Raw genomic sequence first — 15,598 nt, 5'->3', positions numbered from 1 at the left:
TAACCTTAACCTTGGAATAACCTTGATTCTGGGCCCAAATTCAAAATGTTCACAAAAGATCCTACTTAGCCATTAATTATTAAATTAAAAAAAAAAAAGCCTTCAAGAGAATAATGGTTTTTATCGAATGTATTAGTTTACATACATTTAAATACATTGGGGGGAAGGGTACATTTACTTTTGATCATAAAAACACGTCAAAGGCAAAGATGTCAGACAGTGTGCGTATATACAAATTTACAAATGCTGAACCAGAAGTTAGCACATCTTTGAAAAGATATTTCTTGTCCACAGTAGAATGAAAAATAAAATAAAATTTAATTTAATTTTAAAAGGTCAGAGCAAATTTGTAACAAATTTAAGTATCTCTAAAATGTGACTTTCATTCTGAGATTATGTCATTGCCACATTTTTCACAGTGCCTACCTGTAGAAAGTTGTTTGTGTAAACTATCATTACACAGTGATAAAGAGAGCGGGATCGCCTGTGAACCGACAAGGGGTGATTTCTAGCACATATGTGACAAGTCACTAAATTCAAATGTGAGCTATAACTTAGATAACAGCATTTTGTCAATGTTAAATGTTCTTATTTTATTAACTGTGCAGTGGTTATATAAGGTGAATATTCAGGACTTTGGAATTACATGTTAATGTAAAATGTGTGTGACTGTCAAATTTGAATTCCATTTTTCTTTATCTTAAAATTGAAAAAAATTAAAATATATTAAAAATTAGCATAAACTTATAATCTAATGATACTTGAAAACTAATAATTCCAATATGAGGAATTTATGCTAGGGAGAGGACTTTAATTTGAAAAAGAATTCATAAAGCCGAAGCATAATTGTGAAAAACTAGAATCTTTTTCCATGTCTGAACATTGGGAAAGGTTAAATAAATTTAACTTTATCCAGGTATTAGTTATTTATTAGGAGTCTGTGAAACATGATAAAGACGTTTGACTCAGTTTATGGAAAAAGCAAGATACAGCTTGCTTTAAACTCTTTAAGAAGCAAATACTAGTAATAGACAAGAAATGATCACAGCATAGCAAATACAAATAGCAGTTGACATTTTCATATTTTTAAAGATTTCTCTTAATGGAATTAGCAGCCTTTGTGTTTTCTGGTTCTCTGGGAAGCTACAGGCAAAGATTTGAGCAGGAACCCTGCTTCCTCCTTCTCTGTGACCAATTTCCCCCTTAGAAGAGCTGAATTTGATGTACAAACGTGTGCAACTGATATTTGAAAATACCTAGAGGTGAGGCTGCATTTCCCTGAGATGATGAGGTCCCATAATAAGACCTGACAACATCCTCCTGCCCTCAGAACTCAGGGCCCAAACAAGGGACATGCGTGGACAGGCAGAGCCCCAAAAAGCTGGCATGTCCAGGAAGCAAGGCCGCTACTTTCACAATGTTATAACCATAGGAGACGTCTCTGCAGGCCATTCGGGAATCCAAACAATACTGCTTTATATCATGATTTATCAATTATCTCCCCAAATAGTTCAAACAGAGATAATTCTCCCTATGCTAAACTTTCTCTCTTTCTTGTTCAGACATCTCAATTACCTCTGATGAAAAGTCAAAACCAAAGAAATAAAGAATAAATAGCTCCTCATCAAAAATCCAAGACGATTCATTGAAATAAAATAGCGTGCCTGCAAGATAAACCAAAACAACTTGTTGGAATAAATGTAGTGGAAGGAATAACGTGAGAAACAAAATAAAACGAGGTTTATTTTTTTCTCACCCCACTTGCCTAACTCCAACTCTGTCCCTCTTTCTACCTCTCTCTGTCATGTGTGTGTGTGTGTGTGTGTGTGTGTGTGTGTCTGTGTGTGCACACGCGTTAGATGGGCTTTGCCGTGGTCGGGGTCCAGCAGGTCATCTGAATCTTTGAAGCCACCTGCGGTACCACACAAAAAATCCGCGAATGGAAAGACACCACTGTGCCCTGAAAACATTTAAAAGCCAACTTGGCTAACAGGCCCCTGGGAAAATAACAAAGCTTCTGCTCATTTGAAATCTTGCAGGAGAGGAGAAAGGAAAAAGGACACCGCCACTATATCAGATGCAGAGGTGACAAAAGAAATTTCCCAGCTCTGCAGGATGCAATATGGTTAGTGCCTGATGTGATGTATCTCGGCTGAAACCTGCTATAGTTGACAATTACAGAAACGATTATTTATCGTGGTACCGATGGGGTAAAGCTCGGGACAGCGGGGAACAAGGAAAGGCTTGCTTCTGCTCTCGATGATTTCGGTTTTGATTATGGCAGAAAATGGTACCATTTATCTTACTCACCACTTTTAAGAAAGAGCCTGGGGTATGGTTCATAGAAACCAAACTAGAAAAGATAACAGTGATTTACTAGGGAATAAGAGAATAGCAAGTTTAAAGACGAATTCAAAGGAGGCTCAGGATGTGTACAATATTTATGCGAGTATACAGAATGCCATATTCCACTTCTCCAGGTGTACACTTCATGTGGCAACTGTAACACCAATCGGCAGAAATATTTTAACGCAAATTCATGAATGGTCAAACCTAATATTTAATATATAAGTGTTTTAAAGTTAAAATGTTGCATGTTAATCAACTTTATCAGCAATCGCAAGCAGTTTTTCTTTTATGTGAAATCTTGACTTTATTATAAACATTTCCTGGCTCTCAGGAACATTACTCTTGAATTATATAGATAGTGGGATTTCTAAACAGAAACACATCGGTTAGTGGATATTTTCCCAGGAGGGTTCTCTCGCTGACTGAGGCTTTTCTTCCATTATCTTTCCCATGCAAATTTTTTCCCCAGAAACTGCTACTATAAAGAGGACCATAAAAAATGAATTTTCTTGTTTGATACCAATTTTTTATCAGTATTTTAACTTTTGGAAATCTAATTGCACACTTTGGTGATGTATGAAGGCGGCTGCTCTCTTTGGACAGCATTTCAACACAAAATCAATTCTGTTCGTATTTTAAAGGAGCAAATGGAAAGCAGCTATAAAAGCCAACATTCACTCGACAGAATTAGATTCTGCATCTACCTCCAGCCCAAGGCCAGCACTCCTGTGCCCTGATTCATTAAGTCCAGTTCGTGAATCCATGCCGAGCCGTGGCCAAGAAGCTCTGCTGTGGGCCAGGGGCTGTGTGCGTGCGACCCGCCCGCCTGACCCCTACCTCCATCACCAACCTCTCCCCCACTAGCGTCCTCCCAGAAGCCTGTAATCTAGTCTCTCCGCCCCGAGACAAACAAAAGAACTCGGCTGAGTCCTTGAGCTTGAATTTCCTCACCCACTGCTCCTCTCCAGGTGGATTTCTCCTCGATGCCCCGTCTGCGTCCACCGCCTTCACGCCTTCTCCCCTCGGTCACCCCACTGTCCCATCCCACCTTCAGGTCTGTCCCTCACACTGTCCTCAAACCTGTTTTGCAAAATTCATCAGTGATGTTGTGAACATCAATATAATATTCTGCCACATTATTGTTTTTATTATCCGCAGGGTTTACTATGTCTATCTTGGACTGCAATGTACTAGATGCTTTATGCTCGTTACAGGATTTCTATTAACCATAAAATGCTTAGCTGAAATATTGCTATCTCTGTTAAGTCTTCCTTAAGTTCCTTAAGGCAAATCAATTCCTCACTCCCGTCCATTTTCTTAACACTATTTCTCTCATATGGCATGATTCATATTGGTTTAATAAATAAATACTAAATTACACAACATTTGACATATGGATAACTAAAATTTAAATTTATTTATATATTTTCTTCTGAAACAGAAAAGGTCTCTGGGGTAGGGGGGTGGAATATGTGTATCCCGCAATGACTGTATAGTACGGTGTACACTGTACAATAGGTAAGTGTTTATTAAACAGTATTGGAAAAGTTGAATAATTAAATTCAACACAGACATTATCAAAAATAGCTAATACTTATGGCATTAATATACTTAATATAGTCGCAGCACTTATGCCAAAGCCATCATTGAGTTTAACTGCCTTGCCCTTTTTTAGTTCTTTGACCAGTTTACAACCTTTCTATTTGCCTTTACAGACCCCTTGTAAAAGATTCAAGCTACTTGAATTTAAGGATTACCGTGTTGAATAAAATACAGTGATCCTATTCAAAGTAGAAAATAATGATTTGTTTCATGATTAAAAACAAAAATATCTCATTCTTTCTTCTTAGTATATAAAAAATTGAAAATTATATTTTCTTATTAAAGGATCGTGTTTCATGAAAAAATGTATATTTTTTCAATTGAGCCCCTTATAAGGTTTTCTCAGTGCTTTTGTCAAATAGTGTCAGCATGTAAAATTCCCCCATCTAGAAACTCCTAAATCAACAAACATTTCCAATCAGAGGTCTGCAGTGGCCTCAACACCGGATGACAGAGGGAGCTTGTGGACCTGGGGCAGGACTGCCTGCTACAGGTGTGCCCGTGTGTAGTGTGGGTGTGTGTACGTGTGTGTGTTGGGGCAACAATGGAGACTGTGTTGGGGTGAGATGTTCTATTGTTCTTCATTTACATAGGAACGTATTTTCTTATTTTCAGCCTCAACTTGCTCTTGGGTCTTCATTGCACAGTAACAGAAATAAAGCCATTGGGTGCTGAGTCCACAGTTAGCCACTGGGGCGTTCAGCCCCTTTCCAAGAAACACAGGCAATAAAATTTATCGCATTGATTGATAATCACAATGTAATAATTTTAATTCTGTGTTTTCACTGTCATCTCTTAAAGAGGCCATCAGATAGTGCATGGTAAGAACCAGGTGGTGTCGGAGATGATGAAGATTTACTGGGCATTTAGTCTCATTAAACAGGTGACAGGTCATAGCCATTATAATTTTTAGTGTCTAATAAAATTGTTTTCTACTGCTTTGGTTTATTAGCCAAGTCATAGGGTCCAAGCATTAAAGTCAAATAAAAGTTACATCTCTTTTAAACAAAGGTACATTGCCAGCATTTTAAACTAGAGTATAATAAAACTGCCCAGCACATAACTGGCTGGAGGAGTCTTTTAGTATCATATTTACAGTGGCCTATAATCAAAGCTAATAAAAAAATCATTTGAGGAAGCCAAACAAGAAGCTAGCAGTACTGTGAACAGTTTTATCACATTAATTTAACAATTAGCGTGAAAAAAAGTTTAACACCTAATATATGTCTTTCAGTGCTCTCATTAGAAATAATCTTCATTCCCTCATAAACTTAAACATTAGCTCTGAGTACATTCAACTGACTTTAAAGCTGTTACATGTGATTCTCCTTTTTATCCTTATAGATTTCTTTCTCGTTAATGTCCACTGATATTATGAGGCTGTACTTTTTAATAATATATTCCTTTTATTCCACTGCCAAAATAATTTAGGGATATTGTAGTTTTCTATGAAACTTTCATCAAAACAATGACACTTTCTTAGAATTCTTATGATGAGTCTTTTTTTTCCCTACACTTGACAGAAAAATAATACAAGTTTCTGATTCCCAGCCATCCTGAAGTCTATCACATTAACTAAGTCTTCATAATGCAGAACTCATTGTACACAGGACAGACCTCAGCGAACAGTCAGAGACAGGCAGGAACTGTACGAAATGAGAACTGGAACTTTTGTTATGGAAAATATAAAGGTCAGAGCTCTGTTCTTTGATTATGAGTGTGCTTGGGAAATAACTCTGGGCCTTAGTCGTTCCCAGCATCTTACAAACTCCCTGACAATTAGTCAATAGGTGTCAGAAGTCTATTAACTCTTTCGGGATTTTGGGAGCTATTTAATATTGTATAATATCTTCTATTACATTTCACTAAAGTAATGTGATACCATTAATATGTGTCCTCCAGAAGCTGATATACCATCACAAGATGAAATGAACTAGTTTGTGAGATCGTTGCACACAAAATTCATACCTCAGTAATGTCTCCTGGTTTGCTGAGAAGTCTGCCTTGGCAATTCGATATCTCTAAAACCACTGCTTGGGGCTTCCCTGGTGGCGCAGTGGTTGAGAATCTGCCTGCCAATGCAGGGCACACGGGTTCGAGCCCTGGTCTGGGAAGATCCCACATGCCGCGGAACAACTGGGCCCGTGAGCCACAACTACTGAGCCTGCGCGTCTGGAGCCTGTGCTCCGCAACAAGAGAGGCCGCAATAGTGAGAGGCCCGCGCACCGCGATGAAGAGTGGCCCCCGCTTGCCACAACTAGAGAAAGCCCTCGCACAGAAACGAAGACCCAACACAGCCAAAACTAAATAAATAAAGAAATAAATTAAAAAAAAAAAAACCACTGCTACATTTCCCTTTTCCATTTGAGTCACAGCAATTTGACAAGAATAAAGATTTGAATATAAACATTGAAAACTTGCAAAGCTGTGAGTTTAGGCATTTACCTTCCATAGTGACCTCAAATATGTATATTAAAGATGAACACACATATACAAACCTTATTTTAAAGTTAAAAATTAGAAATAGTTTTTGCAAACCACAATCTACCACAGGTTATCAGGTTATCAGGAGTCTTTCTTACAATTTTTTTTGTAATTTCAGCCAAAAAATAATACAATAAATATAAAACTAGTACTTTCAGTTCCCAGTACAACTACAGCTATCTGAAAAAATATAATGCTTTTACAAAGTAGATAGGATCAGAACCACCTAATTTTTATCCAAAGATAGCATGCCAGTTCTGTGCTTTGCCCACATTTGTTAACCTCTCTGAGCCACTGATCTTCATATAAAAACAGAATAAATCCACCATTCTCACAGAATTGTAAAGATGAAATAAAATGATGTATGTGAAATCCTAGCAAAATCCTAGTTACACAGAAGAAGTCAATAAAAGTTGTCTCACATGTGTTATATGGATGGTATGAATCCCTGTATATCTGCAAATATTTCTCTTTAATCCCAACAGGGAAGACATCTTGCTTGTATATATCATTTTATTAATTTCAGTCTTTTAGTCTCAGTATTCTGATGAGGTCATTTCAACTTTTCAGATGAGAACGCTGATACCAGTCTAGTTTATTTCCTTAATAGATAGTATGTTCTTTCTAAGATTATCTGTAGAATTTTATCCTTATCTTTGAAATCTAGAAATTTGAGAACATTTAGGAATTGTCCATGGTATGTCACAGTGTATTTCTCTTCTAATCAATCTACCCTAGAGCCTGGATTCTTTGAATCTAAAATTGTGTATCTTTCTTTAGCTCAGGAAAACTGTATTTTATTGATTTAATTATTTCCCTCCTCTGTCAATCCCTTTTACCTCTTTGGATATCTTATTATGCATATATAAGATATTCTGAATTTATCACCTTATCATCATTGTGAGTTTTTTCTTGTATTTTTGCCCTGGGCTTAGAAATATGTCTTCCTCTTGATCTTCCAGGACATTAATTTGCATGTAAATAGTAACCATTGAATAAACCATATCTACTGAACTTTGCATTTTAAATTTTAAGATTCTGTTATAACTAAAAAAAAAAACTATGCTTAGATCGCAGGTACTTTCATTATATTGTTAAGTTTTAAATTTATCGTTCAAGTTACATCCCTTCAAGAAACTGTACTTCCTTTTTTGGACACCTATTCTATTTGATCTTCTGCCTGGTTTCTAGGTGTCCTTAGGTATGCAAGTAGTTAGTTTGTTTTTTATTTTGCCCACTAGCAATTCGAGTAAATTATTGGGGCACCATATCAGCAGGCTAAAGCCCCGTAAAGTGTGTGAAGATAAAGACTCTTGTGTTAATCCAGGTGCCTGAGAAGCAGATAGCAAGGTGAGATGCTGAACGTGCAAAGAGATTGATCAGGGGAGACGCTGGTGGGGGAAATGGTGAACCAGCCAGAGGAGGGTGCCTAGCTGACCGACAGCGGTGCCCATCTGGACAGGTGAAGTACGGACTGTGGCGCACGTTTAAGGAGGTCTGGTAGGGCTGATGAGAGCTCCTCAGGCCAGAGTTCCCCACTAAATGAGACTCTGTCTCCCGGGAACCAGCATGCCTTAGCATCCCTGCTGCAATTGGTCTTTGGCCGGGAGCAGCCCCTGAGGGTTCGTTGGCCTCTGCAAGGAACATGGTGATGAATGTCAAAGTACTGGAGCCTTGGTCAGTTGTGCTTCCCAAAGTACAAGTTCTCAGAAGTGCAGTTTCAGTACTTCCACAAATCATCTTCCTACCAAATTATATCCACAGTTAGATTTGCTGAGCCCATTCTCTCCGGTCTCCTTGAACTCGGTCAGCTGTTCATCTTCACCGAGACTCCTGGGGGCCAGGAAGCCCCATCACCCTGTCCGGTGTCTGTGCTGGTCCCACCTCTGGAGGACCGTGGGGTCACCCGGGGTCCTCCGGAGCCTTAGCCTCGCTCACACATATTCCCTGCAGCCACCGAGTGTCCTTGCAGCGGGGGCAGCAGAGACTGGAGTTACGATTAGTGAAAGTCGAGATGTGCTCGCGTTATCACCGGCTTTGAATCTCTAATGACAGGGTTCATTGCATGTTTCTCTCTGCCTTCTTAGAATGTGAAATTCTTGGAGGTGAAGCCTGCGTGCTACCGCTCATTAAATTGCTCACATCTATCACACTGCTTCTATGTCAAGGCACTTGAAGGCATAATTAGCTATCTGTGGGATGTCATTAGAGTTTGGATTTACTTTACTGAACATATATCCTGGTAGCTTATTTTGATGCTTCCATTTTTTCCCTACGGTTCAACCAGTGACTATATTATAATCCCAAATGCTCAGTAATTTATAGTAAAAAACCACTGTCCCCAAACTGCACACTACATTAGGATTTAGGAAAGCTTCACACAATTTTTATATTATTTTCCCTGAATTACAAAACAATAATTTTGTGCTCTCCTCATAGAAAAGACTTGCTATTGTTTTAAAAAAAACAATACTTAACATACTTAAAATTATACGATTTCACTTTCTAAATAAACTTTCCACAAACACACCACCCTATTATCCAGCAGTTGCTGTCCTTGTCAGCCGTGGGAAAGTTCACTTGTATAAAAATCAATTATTCACCCAGAGTTCAGCTATGACAGAGCAGAACAATGCCTTGAATTACTTTCTATCGTGTAAAAGGAGCAGATTGATGACTCTGGGCAAATTTTTCACAACGTTCTGGTAATAGAAGTATGCAAATAACTCAAAATAACTGAAAGTGCTAGAATTACTCTGCGAATTCCTTGACTGTGTTTGTCTCGATTTTTCCACTGAAAACGGGAGCATCTGCACTCCATGTGGGAACAGGAGTGAGGGCCACCCTCCTCTGTGTTGGGAGGTGCTCTGGAGAAAGGAACCTCTCATTCTGACCTCACGTGACCTTGGCTGCCAAGTTTTCTCCCCCTGCCTCTTGCTAAACCCAAATTCCCCAACCACCACTGCTAAACCACGAGAGCAACGCCTCTTTCTTTGAAGAGCCACACCTGGACAGCTGTTCCTGAAAGTAGCTGAACTCGGGCTGACCGCCTTGCTGAAGCTCCAGGGAGACCCCGCCTTGCCTTCCCAAGACTGTACCCCGTTGGAGGGGTTCCCACCCTGAAGCCTGCCTGCGGGCGATCTGGTTGATTTCTCTGACAGTTTCTAGCGACATGACTCAGATGAGGTTTGGACCTTGTGTTTCTCCACCACGTCGGCCACCTTAACAAGGGCAGAATACTCTGGGGACTCTTCTCAGAGTCCTAGTGAGTGGACAGCCAAGTCATGCCGTAACAAATTCTCTGCGCCCCCGCGCTGAATGCCACAGAACTTTAAAATTTTTCCTCCTGTCTTTGGAGAAAATGTTTAATTTGGTTTGTTTTCTTTACTCAGGAATCTGACCAGTGAAGTGAAATTGTAGTGCTGAGATTTTCAAGCCCTGATCATGTGTATTGATTGCTCCCAAAGTTATAGTATGAGTAATAGGAGGCATATCAATGATCCTTTAAATCATTGTCCGGCTTCTTACACGTGTAATCATGGTGTCAATAGCACCAGACATTTGAAGCTCAGGTGGATATATTTTAAATTAGATGTTTATTTTTCAGTAACTGTAGATTTACCTGTGGTCATAAGAAATAATATGGAGAAATCCAGTCTATCCTTGACTCGCTTTCTCCCAAAGGTAATATCTTGCAAAAATATAGTACAATATAAAAACCAGAATATTCGTATTGATAAAATCCACTTATCTTCCTCAGATTTCCCCAATTTTAGTTGTATTCATTTGTGGTATATGTCTATTTAGCTCTATGCAATTTTATCACATATGTAGATTTGTTTATCCACCAAAATAATGAAGATGACAGAACAATTCCATTATAAGCATCCCTGTTATAATAGAAACGCCAATCTTTGCCAAGCCTTCTCAGCTGCTAGGTCCTGGCAAACACTAATCTGTTCTCCATTTCTAAAATATTGCCTTTTCAGAAATGCTGTACAAATGGAATTACAAAGTGTGTAACCTTTTTGATTGGCCTTTTACGTCCAGCATATATCCATGGAGATTCGTCCAAGTTGTTCTGAGTTCCTTTTTACTGCTGAGTAGGAACCCATGATAAGGATATACCACAGGTTGTTAATTCAACAATGTTGGGAACATCAGGGCTGTTTCCACTTTTTGTTTATGATGAAAAAACCTAATATGAATATTCATGTCTAGGGTTATTGTGAAGAAAACTTTTCATTTCTCTGGGATAAGTGCTCCAAGATTGGAACTGCTGTGTTGTATGGTAGTTGTACAAGAATATTTTTAATGAAAGAGTCAAACTTTTTCTCAGAGTGGCTACACCATTTTACAGCGTTTACCCTCTACTCATACATTTCCACTGCCAATGTGTGGGTAAAACAGCTTCTCCACAATCTTGCCAGCATTTGATGTTGCCACCATTTTTTTTAAAATAAATGTATTTATTTATTTATTTTTGGCTGCGTTGGGTCTTCGTTGCTGCACGTGGGCTTTCTCTAGTTGCGGCAAGCGGGGGCTACTCTTCGTTGCGGTGCATGGGCTGCTCATTGCGGTGGCTTCTCTTTGTTGTGGAGCACGGGCTCTAGGCACATGGGCTTCAGTAGTTGTGGCACGTGGGCTAAGTAGTTGTGGCTCACAGGCTCTAGAGCGCAGGCTCAGTAGTTGTGGCAAAGGAGCTTAGTTGCTCTGCAGCATGTGGGATCTTCCTGGACCAGGGCTTGAACCCACGTCCCCTGCATTGGCAGGCGGATTCTTAACCACTCGCCACCGGGGAAGCCCATGATGTCACCACTATTTTTAAAACTTTTGTTTTAGCCATCTGATGGTGCATAATGATTTCTTTTGCATTAAGTGAAAATTAATGTAACATTTTTTTCACTGAATTGTACTATTTTTTTCTTTAGTAGTTACTCTAGGGCTTGCCATATACACTTTAACTTAGCAAAATCTATTTCATATTTATACTATATATTAATTCCAATGAGATATAAATATGTTATTCTATGTAGCTCAATTTCCCTTTCCCTATTTTTCACTTTATAGATCTTGTTTATTGGTGTAAAATATAAGAATTCTTTGCCTAAACCTAGATCCCAGTAAAAGAGGAATAGAGAAACAAATAAGATATGACACTTATAGAAAACAAAAGCAAAATGGCACCACCTATATTAATAATAACGTTAAATGTGAGTGGGTTAAATAATCCAATAAAATAGAGATTGTCAGACTGGAAGAAAGATCCAGCTAAAAGGATGAAGAAAAATATATATTATGCAAACAACAACCATAAGAGAGCTGGAGTGGTTACACCAATATCAGACAAAATGGACTTTAAAACAAACAAAAGTAACTGTAGATATAGAGGGGAAATATAAGAGCCAAAACTATAAAAATCTTAGCGGTAAACATAAGAGTAAATCTTCATGACCTTGTATTTGTCAACAGATTCTTAGACATGACATCAAGATCACAATGAACACAAGAAAAATATATAAATTGGACTTCATCAAAACTGAACTACTACGCTTAAAAGGATACTATCAAGAAAGTGAAAAGACAACCTACATAGTGAAAGAAAATATTTGCAAGTCATATATTTGATAAAGAACATGTGTCCAGAATATATAAGGAACTCTTACAACTCAATAATAAAAAGACAAAGAAAATTTAAAGTGGGCAAATTATTTGAATAAACACTTCTCTAAAGAAGATATGCATATGACCAATAAGCACATGAAAAGATGTGCAACATCATTGGTTAGGGAAATGCAAATTAAAAATCACAATGAGATAACCTCTTCACATTCAGTAGGATGGATGTAATCATAAAAACCAGATAATCAAATAAATAAATAAATAAAAAGATCCATCCTGAAAAAAAAAAAAAACAGATAAGTTGATGAAAATGCGGTGAAATTGGAACCCTTATAAACTGTAATTTATGTAATGTAAAATGGCACAGTCACTTAGGGTTACAATCTGTAAGTTTCCCAGAAAATTACCAAAACGTGACAAAGGGACATGAAATAAGCGAATGCTGTTGGAAAATGGCACCGATAGACTCGTTCTACACAGGGTTTCCACGACTCTCCAGTGTGTAAATCTGTGAAATGCAATAATTCGAGGTGTGCCTGTACTCTAAAAATCCACTCTACATGAAAAAGTTGTTTATTTTCACACAAAAGTGATCTTTTCGGGTTCATTGGCCAAGACTGTCAGGACTGTCACTTAGAGCGGGGCAAACAGACCACGATGTGAATGGTGCCCAGTGACATGCAGGGCACACCCCCAAAAGTAGTGCTGCGGTGGCCCTGAGCAGAGAAAATGGGGTATCGTCAGAATTAACGGGCATCCTCTTCTCCTTAAACTAAAAGAACGTAGGACGGTGAGTCGAAAGGGTGTGGGTTGTAGGCTGCATTTGAACGGAATAACACGCTCCAGAAGGTTGGGCTTTCCTGCACAGTAGAATGAGGAGCTTAGTGGACCCTCTTCTCAGCAAATCAACCATTTAACTAGTGAAAATTATAAAAATAACTGCAGTCTCTGGGAATTACCCTGAGGGCTTACAGCAAATGGAGATAGAATCATTCAGTTAAAACTGCTCACTGTAAGAATGGGGTCAGTCTCTGGCCACTGAGCAGAACCCACTACCTTAACCCCACCCGAGCTCTGTTCCAGAAACTCTGCTCTAGAACCTGCCACCCCAGGAGGCCAGCCACTGGCATTTCTCATCCTCTCAGCCCCAGGTTGCGGAAGCTCCCTTCCAGTTGGTGCAGTCGGAAGGACTGAGACCCTGCTTGTGGGAGGGAGCTCTCCCCGGGGGCTGCCTGCCGGCGGTCAGCTCAACCCAGGGGGCTCCATGTCCCCACCCCAGCTCATGTGAAGCTGGCACAAGGGGCTGACCTGCAACCTTGACCAACACCAGCTCAGCAACAAGCAGTTCAGACTCAGCAATTTAACTTCTTGGTACGTACCAAAAAGGACATGAACACATAAGACCTTGCAAAAGTCTGTGTAAAATATTTCTAGCAACATTATTCCTAATAGCCAAAAAGTGGAAACAACCGAAATGTCTACTGAATGATGAAAAGATAAACAAAATATGGCATAATCTACACCAGAGAAGATTATTTGGCAATAACAATAAATGAGGTACTGATGGGCGCTACTACACGAATGAACTCTGAGATCATGCCGAGTGAAAGAAGCTGGTCACAAAGGGACACGTCCTATATGATTCCATTTATTTAAAATGTCCAGAATAAGCAAATCTTCAGAGACACAAGGTAGATTACTGGCTGCCTAGGCCTGAGATCTAGGGGTTATTTCTTCAATTAATTAAAATTTGTCAAATTTTCTAATTCACAATCACTACTGTGTAAAAGGTTGAGGCTTTATTTCTCCACATTCTCATTTTCCCCTCCTCTGTATTTTCTTTTGCAATAATAAAAGTTCAAAACTGGGTTTGCGGTATATCTTTATAATCCCTAAATCCCCTTGCAATAACATGCTTTATCCAGTCTAATGTAGACTCTTAAATAAGCTCTTTTTTAAAGATGTTTATTTAAATCTAGTTACAATAAACTTTAATAGATGCTCAATTTTTTTTTCATTTGATTAAAATGGTGTTGTATTGAATACAAATAAATGGCCTCAATAAATGTCAGGGCCCAGAAATCTTATTACATAGAGATTTTCATTCTAATCTTTAGAAAAAATAATAATCTAGTCATTGTATAAGGATTTTCTTCTCCTTTTTAAGTCCAAGCTCACTTCTGATAAATCTGGATATCAGAAACCTCTAGATAAGCTGTTGACTTCCATCTCACACAAAACTGCTTTCTTCCTGCTAACCTACTTGTAAATTTCCTACTGTGAGCATCCCATAACCCAAGAAGATTTTGCCAAACTTTAATTTCACTGGTTTATATCACAAAAATAATATTTTTGTTTGGTTTTCAAAATATAAAATATTATAATTTTGAATACACTTCCCCCAAATAACAATGATCTCTAAGAATATCACCCAATCCACCTGCCCAGTGATTGCCACTGTTGTCATGTATAAGTGCATACATATATACACTTCATACATATATACAGATATATATCTTATTTTTAACAGCAGTACTGTAAATCCTCTTCTGAACTTTTTTTTTAACCTAAGTATATTTAAAAAGTTATTTGTGACATTTTACTCAATATCATGCCAACATCCCCATTTGTAGATATATCACACATTAGGGACCTAGTTCTCTATCGATAACGTTTATATTGTTTCCAATGTTTTCCTATTCCAAACGATAATGTGGAAAAATCCTTGGAGTTATGTTTTTTTAATACAATGCTTATAATTATTTTCAGAAAAAAAAAAAAAAACAGGGAAAAGGCTTTTTACTAGACTAGAATGAACTTCCAGTCAAGTGAAATAAAGACAGCTTTGCCCCTGAGGTCTTCCAGATCGAAGGATCAGAGTCACCTGAGAAGAGGCTTTGAAGGGGCTCCGGCCAAATCCTGTCCCCTTGGGTCCCCTTGGGTGGCTGCCAGGCTTCTGGTTTTCACCCTGGAACTCTGGGGAGGAGAAATGTTCCCTTCTACCCTTTTAGGTTGTGTGGCTGGTCTAAGTATTAAATTGACATAAGACAGATTCAAAGAAGAAAATACAATTTTAATTACTTACATATGCATGGAAACCCCACAAAGATGTGAGGCCCAAAAGGTGGCCAGAGACGGAGGCTTTTACACCATCCTGAGCTGAGGAAAGGGAGAGCACTTGGGGGCTTGAGGACTGGGGGCCTTGGGGGTGGGGAAAGGAGGAAATGATGATGGACAAAGGTTGCCCTTGGGCTGACAAATCTCCCAGGTGAAATGTCACCTCCAGCATAGGCCCCCTTTGTAATGGAAATTTCTTTTATAAATGCAGATTCCCCTTACAAAAGGGCAACTTCTACTCCTCTGCAGTTTCTCAAAGTAATTAACTCAGAATAATCCCATGCCAACGAGGCACATGCTGGGATGACACAGTCTGCCACCCTTCACTGGGCTGTTGGTTTTCAAAGCTGGGGGCAGGGGATGGAAATTGACCAGGACCAAAAGCCGCAAAAATTGCTGTTCTCACCAAGATTCAGCTGTCTTT

General features: G+C 38.8%; 1 protein-coding gene across 8 annotated transcripts in view; it reads right to left on the bottom strand.

The window, feature by feature from the left end:
• The window catches only part of LOC132351928 (uncharacterized), a 366,712-nt gene that overhangs the window by 30,657 nt on the left and 320,457 nt on the right, over positions 1-15,598 (bottom strand). The window lies entirely within an intron of this gene.

This window comes from Balaenoptera ricei, chromosome 17, assembly GCF_028023285.1.
Source record: "Balaenoptera ricei isolate mBalRic1 chromosome 17, mBalRic1.hap2, whole genome shotgun sequence".
Lineage (NCBI taxonomy): Eukaryota > Metazoa > Chordata > Mammalia > Artiodactyla > Balaenopteridae > Balaenoptera > Balaenoptera ricei.
Note: the sequence above shows the minus strand (reverse complement) of the source record. Positions and strands in the feature narration are given on the sequence as shown.